General features: G+C 39.3%; 1 long non-coding RNA gene across 1 annotated transcript in view; it reads left to right on the forward strand.

Moving 5' to 3' along the window:
- Window positions 1-14,208, forward strand: part of LOC134297114 (uncharacterized) — a 143,154-nt gene that overhangs the window by 100,151 nt on the left and 28,795 nt on the right. The window contains exon 2 of the long non-coding RNA XR_010003867.1: window positions 4,738-4,895. This is a non-coding gene — a long non-coding RNA (uncharacterized LOC134297114). The remainder of the gene's footprint in view (window positions 1-4,737; window positions 4,896-14,208) is intronic.

The raw sequence follows: 14,208 nt of genomic DNA on the forward strand, positions 1-14,208 counted from the left end.
AATGGATGTAGATTCATCTCTATCTAACATTTTCCTAGCAGACTTTCCCAAGCTGACTGTATTTCAGTCAAGCAGAATACTAAAATTAATTCACAAAATAAGAGGTATCATGTCTCTGCCACAATTGTTTATGAAACTGGATAGCTGTATCACCCCAAATGTGGCTGCAAGAGCTGATGAGTACAAGTTGTGTGTGGGCCATTCATCACTGCTGTGGCAGTGCTGTTTATATGGTCTCTGCTTTGTGCCACTTCTCTGCTGAAAATCTCTCCTCTCACCCGTGGCTTATGACCAAGGATTCCGGTTTTCAGGCCCAATGCTGCTGGTAAATGTATAGTTTTAATCTCAAAAAAGTGACAAGCGGGGGGAAAACCGGCCTCAGAGAAACAAGGGTTTAGCTCTCCCTCGCAAATGCCCTCCCAAGCTTATAGCTTCCTCAACCAACTCCCAGCTGGTGGGTAGGCTGAGGCATTGACTAGGTGCTGGTACCAATTAGCAGCCTGAAACAGAGGTTATTACAGGACAAGCTCTGTTTAACTTAACTGCTAACAGACTGGCTCTGTCAGCTGGAAGGAATCACAAGCAAACAAACTTAATGGCAGCCTGAGGGAAGCTCTGTGTGTGTGTGTGTGTGTGTGTGTGTGTGTGTGTGTGTATAGCGAATGGTGCTTTTCCTTCCCTGTAAGACCTTTGTTTCATAAATATGCAACCCTCCTTAAAAACATGCTTCTAAGCGGAAAGTCTCAGAATCATTCAAACTAAAAGTTGGTGTGTAGCTGATCGATCCCAGCTTTGCTGAGTGACGTGAGAGTTTCCAAAATCCTTAGCTTTTGACACCCTGTTCCCTGGGTTGCATTTGCAGCCGCAGACGGATGGAAATGGCACAGCTGCATAGCATGGCACCAGCTGTTGGGCTAGTTAGGCAAAGCCAAAATAAAATTTAAATTTAAGAACAAACAAACAGCATAGGGCTCTTTTGATGTAATATGGGATCCCACTAAAGCGGAGTTTCCCACCATGATTAGATTTGGGCAAATGTAGGACATGATGACAGGTCAACCTGAACACTTGGAAGTTTGGAGTAGAGACAGCATTGCCTCATCTCACTTTTGCACTTCACTATATGTCTGATTCATGCATGAGAAAAGTTTGCGCTGCTCTCGGATGCAGCTAACATGCAGGCCTATCATCTGTATAGGGCTCAAAACTTGGCAGATAGTACTCCTCCATTACTGATCTACTTTTTAAACAACCAGAATTAAAGTATTGAGATCCTATTAGATGACAGCAAAGTTGAAATCTGTGGCACCAGAATGGAGGACAAAGTTCTCACATTGCACCCCTAGGAGATCTTTTTCATCTCGGGATAAATTGGTTACTCTCTAGGTACCTTCTGACTGTCATTAGATTGCAGAGGGAAAGTGTCATGGAAGGAGACCTTGATGTGTCCTTACATAATAAAGAAAAAAAACCCAGTTATGGTGATTTAAAGCCCCCTAGAGGAGTCTGTCCTCACTCTTAAGTGAGGTCATCCTATGAGCTCATCACACGCATCAAATTCAGCATCCTAGTGACTTCCAGTGAAGGCCACACCCCCAATCGGGGTAGAAGCATCCAAGAAAGCTTCCTGGATTGTGCTGGCTCCAACTGAGCCAGCATGGATCATTCCCAGAAGGGCAACACTTTCCACATGTGATGGGTAAAACATCGACAAGAGGGAGCTGTATGTAGAGCAATGGATTTGCCCTGCTGCCACTCTCTTTCCTCTGCAAAGGACACTTCGCCTGGCCTTTGTGATAAGGTTGCTATCAAGAAGGGGAGAAGAGAGTTAGAATAAAATGGAAATCCACTTACAGCTGTTTTCTTTGGAGAAGAAATAATCCAAATAAAGTCTTGGCCGAGGCTAGAACACTGTCTTCTCTTTGGCAGTTTCTCTTTGTTAGCCACAACTCATTGAGAATATGGTACTACTTTTTCATCCTTAGGTTCGTCCATCTGAAAGTCAAATATAGCTGCTGTTCCTGCTTTTAGCTCTGTCTGTCTCTTCTCCCATTTTTTCTGTAAATGTTTATTCACAAGCAGTCAAAGAACAAGATCCAGAATTTCAATCAAGCTTTAATGAGTATACAGTAGACTCTTCACATTTGCGGATTTAACTTTCGCAGAATTGATTTTTAATGGATATGATTGAGGGAAACCTAGGGATTCTTAGAGAGAACACTATGATTTCTGGCAGAAGTTGATAATAGGGTTACACTAGAAGATGTGGAGATTCCTAGAGATGTCTTCTCTCAGGTAAAAATTGATAGTGGGTTTTTAAAAAATGGTTTTCTCACATTTGAAGGGCTTTTGTGCCCTTAACCCCGTTGAATGTAAGGGCCAACTTTCCTTGCCATCATAGTCCTCTTGCATTAAGTGTTCAAGATCTAGTAAGCATGCTGACAAGTCTCTGTTGGTGTATTTACACCACTAACCAGTGTGTATGTGTATGTAAAGTCCTGTGGTGATGGTGATTTTTCTCTGGTTGTGAGATTATGGCTGATCATATTTCAACTGCTTTTGTGCAGCGGGGGATGATAGAATAGCCCCTGCACCCTGTGGCAAGCACACCCAGATTCACAATTCAAGCCACACTATGGCCAAGGAAAGTGAAGTGACCTCATGAAACCCCTCAACTCTGCACAACCAGAGTGAAAGATGTTGCATAAGGAAGTAGAAGATACCTCTTTCCTCACTGTGAACAGGATACCCCCTTTTGACCTGTGTAAAAATGCATATGTAAGTGTGAGCAAAGGTGATGCTTGAATATGTCACCAGAAAGTGAAGCAGAGTAAGCAGAAATGATCATGCCCTTTCAGGTTGTTGTTATTGTTGTGTGCCTGTAAAGTCATGTATGGTGGCTCTAAGTTGACCCTACCATGGGGTTTTCTGAGAGTGTGTGATTTGCTAAGGTCACCCAGTAGATTTCCATGAGTTGGTTTTTAAATTCATTGTTCAACTACAATATGTTGACTCTTCCTTTCCAGGTACCAACTCTTATTTAGAAATTATACTTCTTGAAAGTTTCAGATTCAGTCTAACCTATTGCCTCTTCAGTATTTCATTATGATCATTTTTCTGTACATTTTCTGTACATTTTTTCTAAATGAGTGGAATATGCTTATGGGCTTGTGTTATAACTACTGAAATTACTGTGATCATTTGCAGGATTTCTGACTTAAGCATTGCTTATGTAGGAAGCATTTACCAAACAAGCTGTAGTAGGCCTCAGGCATATCAGTGTATGAACATGACAGGCAAAACTGCTAAGTGCTTTCATTCCTTGAAAAGACTCCACTAAAGCAGTGGTTCTCAAAGTGTGCTTTATGGAACCCTTGGGGTTTCGCAAGGCATACTGAAGGGCTCTGCGCTTCTCTCCTTCTCTCTCTGCCTCCTCCCGCTCCAAGCTTTCTCTCCTCTTCCCTGATCCTCTCCTCTCCCTCGCCACCAAAAGGCTTTTTCTTTCAGCCTCCTCATACCAAAAGCCTCCCCCCTCTTGCTGCCAAAAGCCTTCCCCACCCCTTCCTTGCCACCAAAAGCCATTTTCCTCACCTTTCTTGCCACCTAGATGATCCTTCACATTCTTAGCCATCTTAATCCAGCCTTGGGAATGGACATGAAAAAAGGTAATGTTTTCCAGCTTCTGTGCAAAGAGGATGTAAAACCTACAAGAAATCTTAATGGTTTAAAGTCAATCAGCCATTCTAGGAGTTGACCAAAAATGATCAAAATGACTGACTATAACACATACAACACACAGCAAAACACATGTAACTCATTTTCAAAGGTAAATTGAATCCTACAACTATCAATTGCAACTGTATTAATGTGTAAGTATTGCATCAATAGTAACAACATCTAATGGACACAGAAAAGAGCTAGGAAAAGTCTCCTTGTGGGCTATAGCTACCAGAATCTCCAGCCAGCAAGATTGTGCTAGCAGAGCATTCAAGGAGCTGTAATCTTCCTGGCATGAATTCAGAGGACATAAGTATTCCCCCAATTAAATTTATTATGTAGCATATCCACAGACCCAATAGCCATGGTTTCACTTATCTAAACTTCAGGAGGGAAAACGGAAAGTGTTTGTGGGCCTTTATAGGTCCATTGCAGTTCTATGGTATCCTTCCATCCCAAGTATAGTGAAAATGTAGGAGTTGCTATTATGTATGGTTTTAGGTTCCACGGAAGTGTATATCTTGGCATGTATCACCCATGGATGCAGGGGCCATACTGTACATCTAATGCTAGCAGAGAGGAAGGAAGGGTTAGAATTTTCAAGAAAAGAGTAGCTTGTCTTTTTCTTGCTACATTCTCTGGATCTTAAGATGCTGGGCACAGAGAAATGATGTAGGGTTGGATTAAAATATGTCCTGGCCAAGATGATATTTAAAGACACAAGGGGAAGGGCCATCTATACATGACACAAACGGGGTCCTAAGATACAAACATCTTGGATTTGATTTGAGCTATGGGCCTGTGTAGTATGAAACAGAAGCCTCAGATGGAAGTGAAAAGGATTAAGGAGTCCTGCTTAATCAAGGGAAGGAACATCCACTACAGGGCAAGAATTATTTGTTTTTGTCTTTGCTGCCTTCCCTTTCACTGATAATCATTTCTGAGAGGTGGAAGGAGAGGGAATTCTATAACAAGTCAGTTAAAAAATATTTGAAAGGTTTTTTTTTTCTTCTTCCACAGACTTGAAGGTTGGGTTGCTGACCTGAAGGTTGCTGGTTTGAATCCAACCCGGAGAGATCATGTCTGAGCTCCCTCTGTCAGCTCCAGCTCCATAAGGGGACATGAGAGAAGCCTCCCAGCTCCATAAGGGGACATGAGAGAAGCCTCCCACAAGGATGGTAAAACATCAAACATCTGGGCATCCCCTGGGCCAGGCATGTAGCCGGGGGGGGGGAGGGCTTGAGGAGCTTCAGCCCCCCCCCCAAATTCTCAAGGTGGTCCGCGAGAAGGCCTTACGTTTATTATTTATGTTTATTCATATCATGATCTGATCACAATGCTCAATATATCCCATATGCATGGGGGTATTGGGATAACGATACAAAAAATTTTCTAGGGTAGATCCTCTCTCACTCAGACTCAGCCCCCCCCAATCAAAATCCCAGCCCCCCCCCCCCCCCGAATCAAAATCCTGGCTACGGGCCTGCCCTGGGCAATGTCCTTGCGGGTGGACAATTATCTCACACCAGAAGCGACTTGCAGTTTCTCAAGTCACTCATGACATGAAAGAAACCTAAGAAAACTATCCTTTTAGATTTTTCAAAGGGTTAAAGGAAGGCTCTGCTATTTCCAAAATATTTCCACTAGAGAGCAGGAGTAGACCAATAATTCTGGATTTCTAAATCTGATACTCTGTTTAGTCACATATCTTAACTTCCAAATGAAAAGTGTGTATCATTTCCATTGATAATAAACTACTGATATTTCCGTTTTCCCCTGAAAAGAAAACTATCACATCTAACCCTTCTCACCTATCAAATTGTCAGTTTTTAACTGCCTAATTTCCAAATTTTGTTTTTCAGCTCTGCCTTAGTATCATTGACAATGTCCATCTATAAAAAATTAACTGCAGGAATGAGCAACTGTTGTCATTATGGATATTATTAGACCATGAAATCTGTGCAGAAAACTCCTATAATCCCTCACCACCGGATGTCCTGGTTAGGACTGTTGGTAAAAAAAAACCCTGGAAGGCCATAGTTGCCCACTCCAATCGAGACAGCATTTTCAGAATACAAAAGTATTTAGTTCTTAATATGTATTCAGATCCTGTAAGGTAGTTTCTGAGTTTGTAGAATTATTCAGGAGGTGAAAAGACAATGTTAACTTAAGGTAAGTATGGCTGAACTGAAATCTCAAGATGAAATTAGATAATAGCATTAACATATATTTTGAAGAGGTCTGCTTGTTACAAGTTATGGATTCTTCAGTTGAGTATATTTTATTAGTGCACTTTATTTTATGATTGGTTGTTGGAGGGTAAACAACAACCAATCCAATCTGGGAGAAAAATATGTTAAATGCAAGGAATATGCATTCTCTTTGACATCTGCCTGAACTTGAAACTCAAGGATCAAGTTTTGGATTTTATAGTAAATGAAATCTGTAACAAATTGTTGTGTTGTTTTGTCAGTTTATATCCCCTTCTCTACAATTGTAAGTCATTTGGGTGAAAAACAAAGATAGATGTGCTACACAATACCTGGTCCAGAGTTTCTGGATTATCTTGTTACTCTGTCCTGGTTCAACTCCCAAAGTAGCTGAGCAGGCTTAGCTATTACTGCGTATCTCAACCTGACGGAAAGAGAGAGCCCCCCAAGCAACAGAAGCAGACAGACTCTGTAAAGAAGTGTATGATTTTATTTTGTTTATAGATGACATGTTTATTTTATTTTGTTTAAACAGTCAGGTTTGGTTAATTTAAAATGGTAAGTATTGGAGCTGATAGTGCCAGAAGGTAACCAGCTCAGCATTAGAAGATAGGTTGCCGTGACAACGGGGGCGGAGCCATCAGCCGTTGAAAAGGAAACCAGGGGAGTTTAAATCTCAGTCTGTGATTTTTAGTCATAGGGAAAAGACTGGTTTCAGGTTAAGGAAACCAGGGAGGCAGACCTCTATTAGGCCAGACTAAGCAAGTTAGGTGACTTGTTTAGGGTTATTTATAGAGGCTGTGGATTAGGGGAAGTTAATCCCAGTGGATCCAAGAGGATCAGGTTCTAGTTTAGTTTTGGAGAAAGAAGTATTTTGAAAGTTGGAACATCTCACATCTGTTTGTAACCATTAATCTAAGTGCCTTTAAAAAGCTATAGAAACCATTAAGCTCTGTACATGCAATAAACTTGTTTTGATTTTTGTTCCATCTAAGTCTCTGTCACAATCATATACTAAGTTAAGCAACATCACCATCTGAAGTCAAATAAACAAAGAAAGCATAAAAAGAATAAGTGCCATCTGCCTGACATCTCCTCCATTGGTGGCAGCGAAGAAGATAGTTAAAACATAGAATAATATAGTTAAAATCATTATCAAGACATTTTTATAATTGGTCGTAACTGTGTGTGGTGGGATCAGAAAGGATTCCATTCCTGTCACCTCACACATCTGTACATCTGTACAGACTCATTCTTCCTGGTTCAGTAAGTCCCTGGCCTCTTCACTGAAGATATCTGACATAAGAAGAGTTAATTAGCACCAAAGGTGGGCTGTATTTTTGTGATCTACTAAGGCAAAGCTTGAAAATATATAGGGGGATTTGGAAGATTGTAACCCAATAAGAACTCATCCAAGTTGATGAAATCTTTTCCCAATATCCAAGGCATAATTAAGTCACATTAACTACATTCCTTTTGAACTGTAGCTGTAGATGCACACATTATAAGCTAGCAAAGGACCATCAGTTGGATAAAATATATATTTACAACTTGGATTTTGGAAAATTTCATATACATCGTGAGCTCTCTTGGAAATGGGACCCAAGTCTAAACTTGAGATGCATTACAGTTTCATATACATCTTGTACACATAACCTGAAAGTAATTTTATACAATACTTTTAATAATTGTATGTTTGTATACATTGAACCATTAGAAAGCTAAGTTAGTCACTGATATGAACAATTTTGGATTCTGGAGCATTTAAGTTTTCTGGACAAATGATATTCAACTTGTTCACTCAAGATATTTAACCAACATCAATTCACATACTAGCCACAGAATTAGGGACCTCTACTTAATTACTTGACTTAGTTACTTTCCTATTCTGGGAGATGTAGGGTCCTTCCAGACAGGCTTTATATCCCAGGATCTGATCCCAGGTTTTCTGCTTTAAACTGGATTATATGAGTCTGCATTGCCATATAATCTGGGATAAACAGAAAACCTGGGATCAGATCCTGGAATATAGGGCCTGTCTGGAAGGGCCTGTAGCTTCAATTCAAGGGAAGTAATACATAATTCAAATGTTGGCTCATGTTGTTCATGAGCTATGAAAGGAGGACAGTGAAAAATAAATTCATCTGAAATATGGTACTGGAGAAAGTTATTAAAAATACCGTGGACTGTCAAAAATGCAAATAGATGAAAACAAATTAACCCTGAATTCTCATTTGAAGCCAAGATGACTAAAATGAAATCGTATTATAACACAACTTATTAGAAATGATGATAATGCTTGGTAAAGTGGGAGGCAGCAGGAAAAGAAGAAGGGGATACACTGGAAGACCTAGGGAGAATGTTTTGATCAAATCTGTGAATAATCAAATCTGCATAATTCAAAAATGTAAATGTGGACAAACCATTGTACAATGAAAGTAAAATTAACATTTTCTATGAACATCAAGCCTTTGCAGATTTATGATTATACAAGAATATTATTGATTCCTCACTTAGTACGATCCTTGTTTTGTATCAGATAACATACCAGAATGAAGCTACCTAAGAAAATACAAATACTTAACATGAGAACATAAGAAGAGCTATTTGCGGAATCAGACCATAGTGAACCCTATAGTAAAGGTAAAGGTTTCCCCTTGACTGAAATAAACAAAACACACCATGCAAGCTTTTGAAGTTCCATTGGCTTTTTCATAAGTCGAAATATGTTAAAAATCATATAGGAAAAGGAATGTGATAGTCATAGGTCTACATTTTGTATCAAATGTCTGGAGGGATCTTTATACAGGCAGAGACATCTCTTTCTTTCAGTCATGCAGGGACAGACACAGGAGGCAGTAAAATTTAACTTCTCTTCTCTTGTAATTCAGGGTGAAAAGTACTTCCCCCAAGCAACCTTATGGCCACATTCTGTGTTAGCTCCTGTTAGAGTTTCTGTTAGTCATCCACCTCTGTATGTCTAGACTTACTGCTTGTTGTCATTATGATGATTTCCTGTTTATTTGTTTTAAGACATCCATTGTCTTCCTACATCAGTCTAACCAGTGGCCATTTTCTTAGACTTTCTCTTGTCTCATTTACACCATCTTTGTATGTACTAATATTAGTGAGTAATGGTTGTACAAAAAAGCCTACACTTACTTCTTTTCTCTAGTACTCCATTTGTGTGCGCGCAAGGGACTGGTTGTGATTCAACATCTGTTCTGACTTGCTAATGTCATTACTTTGCTTGGTTGTATAGCTCAGTTTTCCCAGGAGCTTCCACAAGCATCTTTTTACCTCTCTCCACTCTCTGTATCTTGTCATAATAGCTTTATTTCAGGATGGTAATGGATTATGTTTGTTTAACATTTTGTCCATGATTTAAACTCCAAAAACCTAATGTCAATGCAGTATGAAATGCATCATCTTACTCCAGTCCTTTCCCTAGCCATTTGGGTCCCAAGCAACCCTGATTAACCTAAAAACAGGCAGACATATTTGTGGTTGTTTCTTTTTGACTTGTTAATTGTTTGAAAAATACAATTGCAAAATGATTACTAGCACATTGAGAACTAGGTTGTAAATGTTCACGCCTAAATTTTCATATGACTGGAATTACATAAGTGTTATGTTTCTGACATTTTTCAAAATCAGCAAATTGTGATGGCGATTTTGTTAATTTTGGATGCAAAATACAATGATTTGGACAAAGCAATATTTTGCACATACTTTTTTTGATGTTGCTGCTGCATTTTCACATGGGGTGAAAAATCTCACAGTTCTTGAATAGTTTTTAAAAGTTGAATATTAAGACACTTCTCACAGAGGACACAAATGCTTACCAACCTACTTTACACTGCTACCAGGAACACAAAGTTGCAGATAGTCTTTTGAAAGGGCTTGCTAGGGGAGGACAAAACAGGCATGTTAGCTGAGGACAACTCAGTTGACTCAGTCTGAAACAGTCCATCTGTATACTACTAGGAACTGGGGTTGGTTTACACCTGTCACAATTTTTCTTAAAACAAACTAAGATATCTTTAAATGAGAATAAATAACTTAAAATGCAGACATAGTCCAAATATATACATTGTGAATAAAAATAAATATTTTGGTTGATTCTCATTATATATTCTGTCACTGTCATATTTCTGCATAAGAATGTGAGTGATGGCTTTCTTTCACCACAAAGGTTTCTTTCATCCCTCCCCCTTTAATGTCCAATGGATTCAGTAAGGATGAAGATACTCAGAAGACTTATCCAGACTGGGCAAAAGCCCCAGGACTTGACTGGAATTTCAGCTAGAGGTACAATACCTTTTTAATGACCAAATAATGTCACATCTATTTCCATGAAAATTAGTGAAATATGCATGAGTTTTCACTTTTTTAGTTTATTTTATTTATATCATGCCTAGGACAAAATATGGACCACCAAAAATTTGGTCCCTTCAGAGAATATTGGCTCCACCAACTTTCAGAAGTCTAGAATCAAGATGCTTTCCCCTTGCAATCTATTGGGGTTTTATCCTCCAAAAAGATTTGTGGCTAACTTTTCAGTTTCTTTCCAATTGCTAGGAAAAGTATGAAGGGCATACAAATGGCCCTGTTTAAAAAACTTAATATCTCAGTTCTTTCAAAGGGTGAGGATAAATTCCCAAGCTCCAAATGCCCCCGTTATCCCTCTCCCTCTCTCCACACACAAACAGAGAAAGTGTATTTTCCCAAAAAATCTACTGAAGGGAAGACGAAGAAGTGAATTCCTCTTCTCAAGTTAAAGCACTCATAGAGATGTCACTAGGCTAGAAATCTCCAAAATTTCAGAAAGATAGATGAAGCAGTTAAGGATTTAAAACTTATTAAAAAGAAAGCAAATTAAAGACATTTTTGTGTTTTGCTCAATTGGTACTGTCATAGTGACAATAGATTTGGGTGAACAATGTGCCAATGGAATAGAGCAATAGAATGGGAGTGGAGCAACTAGTGGCAAAAGAATGGAAGTATAGAATCATAGATCCACATGTTGCAAGGCACTGCAAGAGCCATCTAGTTCAACCCCCATCTGGTAAAGCACAACGAAAGCACTCCCTACAGTAATTGGTATTTCTGTGACTGTGCCATTTTGCCAATTTGTGATCTTGCTTCTGCACTTCCACTTAGGCTCATAACTCAGTCCTCTCACTGCTATGTACTTTTTAAAAGAATTTTTAAAAGGAATTTTACAATCCCATCTAAGTTTAGTAAAAAAAAAATGAAGTTCAAATTAGCTAATCACTGTCTGGGAATAGTGAGGGTGACAAGTGGAGAAACTTGCCCTCTGATGTCACTTCAGTGTCAGCATACCAACACAGAAGCGAATCCTGCGCCATCTCACAAAGCAAATGATGGGATCATGGTACAATCTGCAGCTATTGATGGATTTTCCTGTCAAGAGAAGGAGATGGGTATATTGCAAGGAAGCAGCAGACCAGTAATGGGATGTGCACAACATATGTCCTAGGAACCATAACCAAAGACGATGGTCCTGCTCCATTGTTGGATTCCCACTTTGGTGCGATAGTACTTAGATTTGGTTTGATTTTGAGATACTTTGGTTTGGTTTGATCACCTTCCAAATCTTTCTGAAACAATGTAGGCTGGGGATAACAGTTCTGCCAAAATCTAAAGCACAGCCCTGATGATCTTGGCAAGAACTTCCATTGGCATAATTGTAAGTTCAACTAGTGTATCTATAAAGAAACTAGTTTGAACAAAGCAGTCTGTGTGGATGATCATCATAGCTTCATAAAGACCCTGCATTCTATAAAGGTACTGTTTTATTTATATTCTGTCCATGCTAAACAATGTCAGTGTTCCAGAACACAGTAATCAAAGGAATTCTTTTCATTTCTCCTTTAACATTTTTGTCTGGCCATTTTTGTCACACCTTTGATTACACAACCTGGAAGGTTTGCTGGTTCCCAGGGTTTCTGTGGAAAGACTAAGAGCACTTGCCAAGGCTTTTTGCCAAGGTTTAGCATGGGCAAGAACATCTGGGTGTGCTAGCAGTGTTTACTGAATGCTCAACAAGTGGGAGAAATGCTGAGAAATGTGGACAGGTGGGCTACCAAAATTCTCTCCTCCTGATAATATCCCTGGAGTACTTAGCTGAAAGGGAGAACAAGGACAAAATCTAGCCACATGGTACACTTGTTGTTTGCCAAGAACCAACAGGGTCTAAAATTAGCTGAGAAGTTCCACATTTCCCATCCAGTAAGATTCCAAAACAGATAAGGCATGGTACTAAGATGAGACTAGAATGACAAACAACCCTGAACTTCTAGTAAATCTAAAAACTGCAGTGGGATGGCAGGAACATGACAGAAGGGATAGTTTGCAAGGTGGTTGACTGAGAACTTCTTTGAGGGCAGAAGACCATAAATCTTTCCATGTGGAACAATGTGCTGATTCTCCTACACAGCTTTTACTGAACAACTCAATGCATGATCAAATGCCAATGAACTTGCATGTACCCCCAAATGCATTCACAGAATTGCATGCACTTCTATAACTGAATACATTCTGCTTCAGTCAACAATATTTAAGTGCTTTTATAGGGGAACTTACACGTGCATACCAATATGCTTCTTGTCATAAATACAAAACTGTTATGGTTTCCAGACCGCAGGCTTTATTGCATATAGCTGTTATTCCATGAAAGTTATGCGATCATAGATAGCTGAAATATACTAGGGTGAGAATCTTTATTATCACACCTTTCTTCCTTTATGTAATTGCACTGATTTATGTGTTTGTGTGTGTATACACACACACACACATAACCTATGTTATCTTCTAAACTTCTTCATGAAGAAATGTGGAAATGTATTTCCACGTGCCCTTATAACTCTGCCTTCTTGCATTTCTGCCTTCCCATGCTTTTTAAAATATTAATTTTAGAGCAATTTATCAATTTTAGTTTGGAAAAACAAAGAAATGCAAATATAATGCTAACATCTAAAATAAGCAGAAAACAGACAGCTTGGGAGTAACAAGGGGGAGGGGGAGAGGGGGGAGAGGAGGAGAATCCTGCCCACTGACATCACTTTATTTCTGGCATAGAAGCAGAACAGTCCCATCACACGAGGAAGGTGATGTAAATGTTGTGAAATTACGAACTATTAGATGGTTTTTGCCCATCAATAGTGAGGGACAGGTTAGTTATGGGGAGCAGTCAGACTGGCAGTGGGAAACACACATTGTATTGTGATAGGGACCATAATTAATGCCAGCTTCCCTGCCTTGAGTGGTAAAGTCCTGAACCTTCACTAAAATATCAATAAGTTCAGTTTGGAGAGGTCTTCTGGACTGTTTCCTACAACGAACAAGAAATGATATCTGAATAAATGATAGGCTTTAAAACCATCACTCTTGTCACACTTTGTTTTAGCGAATCCTTGGGAAAAAAATGAAAATCACTAAAAATATACAGCCATTTTGAGTCTCCTGTTGTCAACAGTTTTCCAGGTTACCTTCTGGAAACTCATATGGACCCAGGCATGTTTTTGAAATATATTTTTGGCATCAACCCAGCTCTGGTTTTGTTAGATTGAAAGGATGCAGGAATGCTGGAAGTGAATATTTCTGCAGTCTTTCTGTCAAGTGGAAGAGCAGGTGGGCTTTACCAATTTTGTGTCTTTTTTGCAGGACAGCTGGTTTGTAGCTTACAGAGGCAAATTCAAATCAATGGCAAATTCTTAACAAGGTAGCGGGAGAAGAAGGCTCTCTCGATATCCAATTGTTTTGTACTTTAATGAGAGAAAGTGCCCTTTGGCTGTGTCATAGGTGACCATTAGGCTTGAGCGATCCATGAAAAAATTGATTCTAAACTCGTTTCAAAAGTAGGGGGCGCCAGCGTTTTGTTTCTGATGTCATTTCCGAATTTTGCCCCCCAAAAAATTCGAAATTAATGAAAATTCGTTAGTTTCAAAAGTAATTCGTTAATGGCGGACGCGCATGCGCAGTGGCCAAAAAAAAAAACAGCATGAGGGGAGATTTTACAGGACTCTCCCGCCCTCATTTTTTGAGTGATCTTCTTCAAACTTGGTACAGTGGTAGAACACATTTAACACTGATAGCTCACCAAAATTTGGAACGTTTCCCTTATCCTCTGAGTTTTGGCGAATTTTCATAGCTTTTATAATAAACCATTTTTTAATAATTGCAGAAATCTGTTCCTGGTTTGAAAGTCTTATTTCCTGTTAAATTGGGTTGTCTTTACTGTGAAAGTCATTGTTCT

Source organism: Anolis carolinensis, chromosome 1, assembly GCF_035594765.1.
Source record: "Anolis carolinensis isolate JA03-04 chromosome 1, rAnoCar3.1.pri, whole genome shotgun sequence".
Lineage (NCBI taxonomy): Eukaryota > Metazoa > Chordata > Lepidosauria > Squamata > Dactyloidae > Anolis > Anolis carolinensis.